Raw genomic sequence first — 9,018 nt, forward strand, 5'->3', positions numbered from 1 at the left:
GGAACTGGGTATGTCTACTTTAATGAAAAGAAGGACTAGGGGAGACACGATAGAAGGCTTCCAATATCTCAGGGGCTGCCACAAAGAAGAGGGAGTCAAACTATTCTCCAAGGCACCTGAGGGTAGAACAAGAAGCAATGGGTGGAAACTAATCAAGGAGAGAAGCAACTTAGAACTGAACAGCTTGCCACTGGAAATCGGCGCTCCACCACTGGAGTTTTTTAAGAGACTGGACAGTCACTTGTCTCCTGCTTGATCAGGGGGCTGGACTAGACGACCTCAAAGCTCTATTTTGATTCAGGTTGTAAATTGTGCAGTGGGTTTTTCCACCCAGGTCTTCCTCAAAAGGGGACCAGCGGTGGATGAGAAGCCCACTACTATATAAGTATTCTACATTTCTAGTACGTAGTTTCCAAGAACTCTTCCATCTACCCACAAACACAAACCGTGCAAGGAAACGGACATTCAAAGCAGATCTCGGACCTCTAACCCTTCTTAATACTCTTAAGCCGGCTATAAACCAGGACAGCATGCAAAATAGGGCCTGCCCTGAAGATAAACCGTCTGGGAACATGGCTGAGGCTTAGCCCGCATAGTTCTCGGCCCCAGGATTTCCCCTTCTGAGAGAGACACATCCGAGGCACATTATCTTTCTGCAAACAGGCCTCGGAGAATGCAAGAAAGAAACCGTAGAGATTCTCCGAGCACCCTCAGAGCGCCAAGCGTTGGCACAAGCGGAGCTAGATAAATTTACAGTTGCTGTTTTTTTTAAAGAACAGACCCTCTTAGAAGACAGCCTAAATCTCCCAAGTTCTATTAAAGTTCCCGCGTCCTATTAAACTTCCCATGTCCTATTAAACTTCCCAAGTTCTATTAAACTTCCCAAGTTCTATTAGTTTCCAAGTTCTATTAAAGTTCTCAAGTTCTATTAAACTTCCCACGTCCTATTAAACTTCCCAAGTTCTATTAAACTTCCCAAGTTCTATTAGTTTCCAAGTTCTATTAAAGTTCTCAAGTTCTATTAAACTTCCCACGTCCTATTAAACTTCCCAAGTTCTATTAAACTTCCCAAGTTCTATTAGTTTCCAAGTTCTATTAAAGTTCTCAAGTTCTATTAAACTTCCCAAGTTCTATTAGTTTCCAAGTTCTATTAAAGTTCTCAAGTTCTATTAAACTTCCCACGTCCTATTAAACTTCCCAAGTTCTATTAAACTTCCCAAGTTCTATTAAACTTCCCAAGTTCTATTAAACTTCCCAAGTTCTATTAAACTTCCCAAGTTCTATTAGTTTCCAAGTTCTATTAAAGTTCTCAAGTTCTATTAAACTTCCCACGTCCTATTAAACTTCCCAAGTTCTATTAAACTTCCCGCGTCCTACCGTATTAAACTTCCCACGTCCTATTAAACTTCCCGCGTCCTTTTAAACTTCCCAAGTTCTATTAAACTTCCCACGTCCTATTAAACTTCCCAAGTTCTATTAAACTTCCCACGTCCTATTAAACTTCCCAAGTTCTATTAAACTTCCCACGTCCTATTAAACTTCCCAAGTTCTATTAAACTTCCCACGTCCTATTAAACTTCCCAAGTTCTATTAAACTTCCCACGTCCTATTAAACTTCCCAAGTTCTATTAAACTTCCCACCTCCTATTAAACTTCCCAAGTTCTATTAAACTTCCCACGTCCTATTAAACTTCCCAAGTTCTATTAAACTTCCCACGTCCTATTAAACTTCCCAAGTTCTATTAAACTTCCCACCTCCTATTAAACTTCCCACGTTCTATTAGTTCCGAAGTTGTATTAAACTTCCCAATTCTCACCCCCCCTCCACCTTTATCAATGGGCCATTAAGGCCTGAGCCAGTCTATTCCACATAACAAAGATCTACCTCCTTCAGGCAAAGCCATAGTAGGAATCCCATTGCATCATCACCCAGCAAGAGTCAACCAAGCCTGGGACTCAGCTTCTAGAGTTACCCCTGCATGGCCTCATGGGAGTGACAACCAATCAGAATACAAGCTCAAATTCAAAAGCCCAGAGAGGGCATAAAACCCGGGCACGCTCAGTATCTCTTCCCTTTTTTTTTTTTTTTGCCCAGGACCTCAAATCACGGGGTCCTATCCACCATTAAAAACCATCTTTCCAACCAGTCACCGTGTTTCCAGTGTCTTTTCCCCCACTTGGAACTGAACCCAGGGGGACATTTCTTACAACACGACATTTCACAGCCTTCCTCCTAAAACCTCCGGGTTCTCACCGCTGAATTTGCTGAAATAAATAATATGACGACAATATACTCGGCAGCGTTGGATTCTTTCATTTGGCATCCCTCAGTATGAGTTTTCTGCTTGCAGGAAACATCATTGTAGTAACTGTGAGAGGGATCTTGGAGTCCTAGTGGACAACCGTTAAAATAGGAGCCAGCCGTGGGCAGCAGCTGCCCAAAAAGCCAACACAGTTCTAGGCTGCATCAACAGAGGGAGAGAATCAAGATCACCTGAAGGGTTAATACCACTTTATAAGGCTTTGATAAAGCCACACTTGGAATACGGCATCCAGTTTTGGTCACCACGATGTAGAAAAGATGTGGAGACTCTGGAAAGAGTGCAGAGAAGAGCAACAAAGAGGATTAGGGGACTGGAGGCTCAAACATGAACAGTTGCAGGAACTGGGCATGTCTAGTTTAATGAAAAGAAGGACTAGGGGAGACAGGATAGCAGTCTTCCAATATCTCAGGGGTTGCCCCAAAGAAGAGGCAGTCAAGCTATTCTCCAAAGCACCAGAAGGCAAGATAAGAAGCAATGGGTGGAAACTAATCAAGGAGAGAAGCAACTTAGAACTAGGGAGAAATTTCCTGACAGTGAGAACAATTAAGCAGTGGAACAGAAGTTGCCTCCAGAAGTTGTGAATGCTCCAACACTGGAAGTTTTGAAGAAGACGGTGGATAACCCTTTGACTGAAGTGTTATAGGGCTTCCTGCCTAAGCAGGGGGTTGGACTAGACGACCTCCAAGGTCCCTTCCAACTCTGTTATTCTAACCACTGTGCCACCATGGCAGATGATGGGTGGGTGGGTGGGTGGATGGTGAGATTTGGACTGCCAAATTGCAGGCAGCTGGCAGTCAGCAAAAGTAACCTACAGTACTGCAGCTCCTAAATGTAAACAAACACATGTAGTTCATTTAGTGACTGTCTGAAGTTTACCCAAAGTCTCTCTTTGTGTTGTCCCCTGTGACATTGCATCACAAAAGGGAAAATATTGTTCTTATTGCTAAGGATTACACAGATGCCGCTCTCTTTTTTGTTCCAAGAGAGGGGACATTTTGGTTCTGTTCCACTCGTACTTCTTCTTTTTCTACGGGGGGAAGAAGGAAAGGAGAGGAGAGAGAAGGGAGAGAGAGAAAGGGGAAGAAGAAAAAGAAGGAGAGGAGGAAGAGAACAGAAAGGGAAGAAGAAAGAAAAAGGGAAGGAGACAGGAAAGGGAGGGGAGGAGAAAGGGAAGGAAAAGAAAGGGAAGAAGAAAGAAAAGGGAAGGGAAGGAGAAAGGAAAGGGGAGGAGAAAGAAAAGGGAAAGGAAGGGAAGAGAAGGAGAAAGGGAAGGAAAAGAAAGGGAAGAGAAGGGGAAAGGAAAGGGAGGAGAAAGGAAAGGGAAAGAAGGAGAAAGGGAAGTAAAATAAAGGGAAGGAGAAAGAAAGAAAGTAAAGAAGAAAAGGGAGGGAAGGGAACGGAGGAGAAAGGGAGGGAAAAGAAAGGGAAGAAGAAAAAAAGGAAGGAAGGAGAAAAGACAGGGAGGGGAGAGGAAAAGGAAGGGAAGAAAAGAGGGATGGAAAAGAAAGGAGAAAGGAAAGGGAGGAGAAAGGGATGGAAGGGAAGGAAAGGAGGAAAGAAAGGAGAAATAGAAGGAGGAAGGGAAGGGGAGGAAAAAGAGAAAGAATGAGAAAGGAAAGTGTGGGGAGGGAGGAGAAAGTGAAGGAGAGGAAAGGAAGAGGAAAAGGAGAGGGAGAAAAAAGAAGGAGAAAGGACAGGGAGGGAAGAGAAGGAGAAAGGGAAGGAAAAGAAAGGAGAAAGGGTAAGGTAGTAAGATGTGTAAACTTTTACTACAGCCCCAAATGCAATCAGAAATAGTTGGAATTCCTGATAGTTCAGGAGAGAATGACCCTGGGTTGAATTAACTAAACACTCACTTCCTTGGGATCAGCTCTCCACCTTAAGAGATAAACAAAGGCTCCTAAAAGCCCTTTTCCTTTTCTAAACACGCTGGTCTTTGCTTGCTGCCCCCCCCCAAAAAAAAACCACCCCCACATTTAAGGAGACTCACGCAGAGAATAAAATAGTCCGATAAAGGCTCAGTGGTTTCACCCTTTCCATAAATAAAGCAGGATTCTCTTTAAAAAAAACCTCACACCCTTTTAAAGGGACACAAGAAGCAATAGGAGAAATATGGAAAGAGAAAACATTGACATGGGGATTTGGATTAGGAGGAGGAGGAGGAGGAGACTGAGGAGGAGGAGGAGGAAGAAGAAGAAGAAGAGGAGGAGAAGAAGAAAGAGGAAGAGAAGGAAGAGGAGAAGGAGAAAGAAGGAGGAGGAGGAGAAGGAGAAATAGAAGGAGGAGGAGGAGAAAGAGAAGAAGACTATTTAGAAAAGAATAGAATAAAAGTTGAAAAGGACCTTGGAGGTCTTCTAGTCCAACCCCTTGCTTAGGCAGGAAGCCCTACACCACTTCAGACAAATTATTGCCCAATCTCTTCTTAAAAACTTCCAGTGTTGTTGGAGCATTCCCAACTTTCTGGAGGCAAGTCATTCCACTGATTAATCGTTCTGTCATGAAGTTTGAGCAGCGCCTACAAACTAGTCAAACTATTCTCCAAGGCACCTGAGAGTAGAACAAGAAGCAATGGGTGGAAACTAATCAAGGAGAGAAGCAACTTAGAACTGAGGAGAAACTTCCTGACAGTTAAGAACAATGAATCCGTGGAACAGAAGTTGTGAATGCCCCAACACTGGAAGTCTTTAAGAAGACGTTGGATAACCATTTGTCTGAAGTTTTGTAGGGTTTCCTACCTAGGCAGGGGGTTGGACTAGAAGACCTCCAAGGTCCCTTCCAACTCGGCTATTGTATTATTGTATTCTATGTTCTAAATCGGGTGCTTCACAGCAGAAGCAATACAGCTGCCTGGACCATACCTGCACTAAATTCACGAGCTGTATGATCAAGCTCCATCCTTATCCCCTCCTTATCTTTTCCTCCCAGCAAGTAACAAGGCATAGCCAACACTGCAGCAGCTGTCAAAGGACTTGGTGTTACTCCAGGGAGCATCAGCTGATCACAGAAGGGTTACTTAATGCTCTTTATAGTCAAAATGCTTGCAATCTTGTCCTTCTTCCCAAAGGGAAGAGGTTCATCTCATCCCTAGAGCGGTGACTGATGGGTATCCCTCCTCTAATCCTGTCACTTTCTGTGGCTTATTGACTTGATTTAGCCTGTATCGGCTGCATTCCAGTTGCAACTGTTAAGAGGAGCTATTAACCCGAAGGTTAATTTTTAACTCATTCTCCTAACTGCATAAGCAATTAACTAACGGTTTGGGTGAACCGGTTGAATCTCACCTGTGTTGCAAGGGAAACTTTACCTATAGGTAAAGGTTCCCCTCGCACATCTGTGCTAGTCGTTCCCGACTCTAGGGGGGGCGCTGCTCATCTCCGTTTCAAAGCACAAGAGCCAGCGCTGTCCGAAGACGTCCCCGTGGTCACGTGGCCGGCGTGACTCAACCCCGAACGGGCACGGAACGCTGTTCCCTTCCCACCAAAGGGGGTCCCTATTTTTTCTACTTGCATTTTTTAAACATGCTTTCCAACTGCTAGGTTGGCAGAAGCTGGGACGAGTCACGGGAGCTCCCTCCGTTACGCGGCGCTAGGGATTCGAACTGCCGACCTCTCTGATCGACAAGCTCAGCGTCTTCAGCCACTCCAGAACCCCGATCCATTTTTCACCTCAAGGGATGAACAAAGCACCTCCCATCCTCCATCCAGCTGGTTTAAAGCAAGGCTTATCTGAATGAAGACTCCCGATTTTCCAGATATGCCGGCGTGAACAGCTCCTGGAAACGCTGCTGGGAACTGTAGTCGAAAGCCATCTGGATGCCATCCAGTTGGCACATGCTATTCTGGAGTCCATCTAGAGATGCCAATCTTTTGAACTCTCTCTCTCTCTCTCTCTCTCTTCTTTTCTTTTCCCCTCCTCCAAAGCCCTGCGGGTTCATTTTTTCTCTAATTGTATTTTCATTGTCCCTCCTTGGAATTTATTGCTGGTTAGAAAGAGTGCCACAAGGAAGAGAGAGAGGGGAGGGAGGGAGGGAGGAAGGGGAAGAAGAGAAAAAGGTCCTTAGGCAAGGAGAATATTTCAGGCCTGGCAAACGATAAAAGGAGCCACAGTTGCAAAATTAAAGCTTTCTTTTCCCAATCCCCACGCCCCACAGTGGGGCAATTTGAACCTCGTTTAAACCAAGTTATTGGCCTTTGAGGCGTCCTTGCGGGAGTTGAGTTCACTTTTTGAGTAAAGCAAGAATTATATGTCACTGGGGAGGGGGGTAGGAACAGGGTTTTAGAGATGCTTAGGCAGGGAGTGGCCGAAAAATGGGTGGGAACCACTGTCCTAATGCCTCCGAAGAGACCTTGGCGGAGAGCAAACACACCACCCACCAGGGACCACGACAAAAGTGTGGTAAGGCCACCCTTGAATATTGCATTCTGTTTTGGTTGCCACGATGTGAAAATAAGATATGGAGACTCTGGAAAGAGTGCAGAGAAGAGCAAGAAAGATGATTAGAGGACTGGAGGTTAAAACGTATGAAGAACGGTTGCAGGAACTGCGTATGTCTAGTTTAATGAAAAGAAGGACTAGGGGAGACAGGATAGCAGTCTTCCAATATCTCAGGGGCTGCCCCAAAGAAGAGGGAGTCAAACTATTCTCCAAAGCACCTGAGGGTAGAACAAGAAGCAATGGGTGGAAACTAATCAAGGACAGAAGCAACTTAGAACTGAGGAGGAATTTCCTGACAGGGAGAACAATTAATCAGTGGAACAGAAGTTGCCTCCAGAAGTTATGAATGCCCCAACACTGGAAGTCTTTAAGAAGATGTTGGATAACCATTTGTCTGAAGTTTTGTAGGGTTTCCTGCCTATGCAGAGGGTTGGATTAGAAGACCTCCAAGGTCCCTTCCAACTCTGTTATTCTATTCTATTCCAGAAAAGCAGAAGAGAACAAAGAGGAAGGGGTCAAGCTATTTTTCCAAAGCACCCAAAGACCAGACAAGGAACAATGGATGGAAACGGATCAAGGAGAGATTCAACCTGGAAATAAGGAGGAATTTCCTGACAGGGAGAACAATCAACCCATGGAACAGAAGTTGCCTTCGGAAGTTGTGGAGCTTCATCCCTGGAGGCTTTCAAGAAGAGACTGGAGCGCCATCTGTCAGAAATCGTATAGGTTTTCCTGCTTAGGGGTGGGTGGGTTGGACTAGATGACCTACAAGGTCCCTTCCAACTCTATTAATCTGTAAATCTGTATGTAGAGGAATATAAGATTTTGGAATGTATATTTATTTTACTTAACCTAGAAATAAGGAGAAATCTTTCTGACAGGGAGAACAATCAATCCATGGAACAGAAGTTGCCTTCGGAAGATGTGGCAGCTTCATCAGTTGAGGCTTTCAAGAAGAGACTGGATTGCCATCTGTACGAAATGGTGTAGGTTCTCCTGCTTGGGCGGCAGGGGGGTTGGACTAGAAGACCTCCAAGGTCCCTCCCAGCTCTATTCTGATTCGGATGATTCAGTCCTGAGGGTTAGGGGCCTCTGGCTCTCCTCCGGATGCCCAGCACCCTCTCTCTCCCAGATATGGTCTCTCCCTCCCCTCCTGGGTCCTTGCCAGGAGATAAGCAGTCAATGCTTCTGTGGTTTTTACTCCAGACTTCAGGAAGCGATGGGGACTTTGGGGGAACCCCCCCTCCTTAGTCGCTGAAAACCTGGGGTTGCGTGGCACGCTTCCTCCTAAGCTCCTGACAAGCTTCTCATCGCTTGCTTGCCCAGGGAAGGGTGGTAAGAGAATGACCTCCTTATTTAGGAAGACTGGATCCGTGTATCAAATCCTCTCACCTTCCCTGGCTTGGATCGATGGTTTCGAAATGCCAAAATCTTCACCAGCCAGGGAGACCAAAAATCAGCATGTGATGTTATGGCCGGCCATTGGAGCTGGCAGCAGATTCGCACAGTGAGGAGGTTGGGGAGGAAGGTGGGCCAGTCCTGGAGTCTGGGGAAGGCTCTGAGGAGGGCTCTGTGTCGGAGGCAGAGACGGGGCCAGGGCCGTCTGACAGTTATCAGCTGCCTTCGGAGACAGACATCAGTGAGGCAGAGGAACAGCTGGAGCCTGTTCCCAGTGTGCGCATGTGCAGAGTTGCCGGAAGAAAAGAACAGCTCAGAAACCAAGGTCAACTTGGGAGTAAAGTCACAGGTGGACGCAAGATCTTGGACTTTCAACGGGGTGGGGAAAACCGGGAATTCCTCCCATAGGAAATAAAAGAGGAACGAAAGGGGAGTGGGCTTTTGCAGGAAACAATTTGGTGGTTAGATTCATTTCAGGAGTGTGAAGATCTGTCCGTGAATCTCAGAGACTCTGTGCCCAGCCTGTCCTTGCACAGCACCTCATTTGAAAAATATTTACATGGCCGCTTTCCAAGCTAGATAAGGTCTGTGGTCATAAATACGCCTTTGAAAGACTATTTGCCAGGCCTTGGCTGAGTGTGAAGGAGAGGAATTCACATTCATTGAATAAAAGGGGTTTTGTCGGGACCAGGAATCTGCCGCCTGCTTTTTGGGGAAGTCTAGCTCAGAACATGTGGTCCCCACATTCTTTGAGAGGAAGCACAATTGTACTTGTCGGGAAGGCAGTCTAAATTAAGCATGGATGGGCAACGGGCAGAGGGCCCATTCTCAGTTCCTCTTTGCTTTCCTGAAGTCCCAGGAA

This window comes from Natrix helvetica, assembly GCF_964273705.1.
Source record: "Natrix helvetica genome assembly, chromosome: 15".
NCBI classification, from domain to species: Eukaryota; Metazoa; Chordata; class Lepidosauria; order Squamata; family Natricidae; genus Natrix; species Natrix helvetica.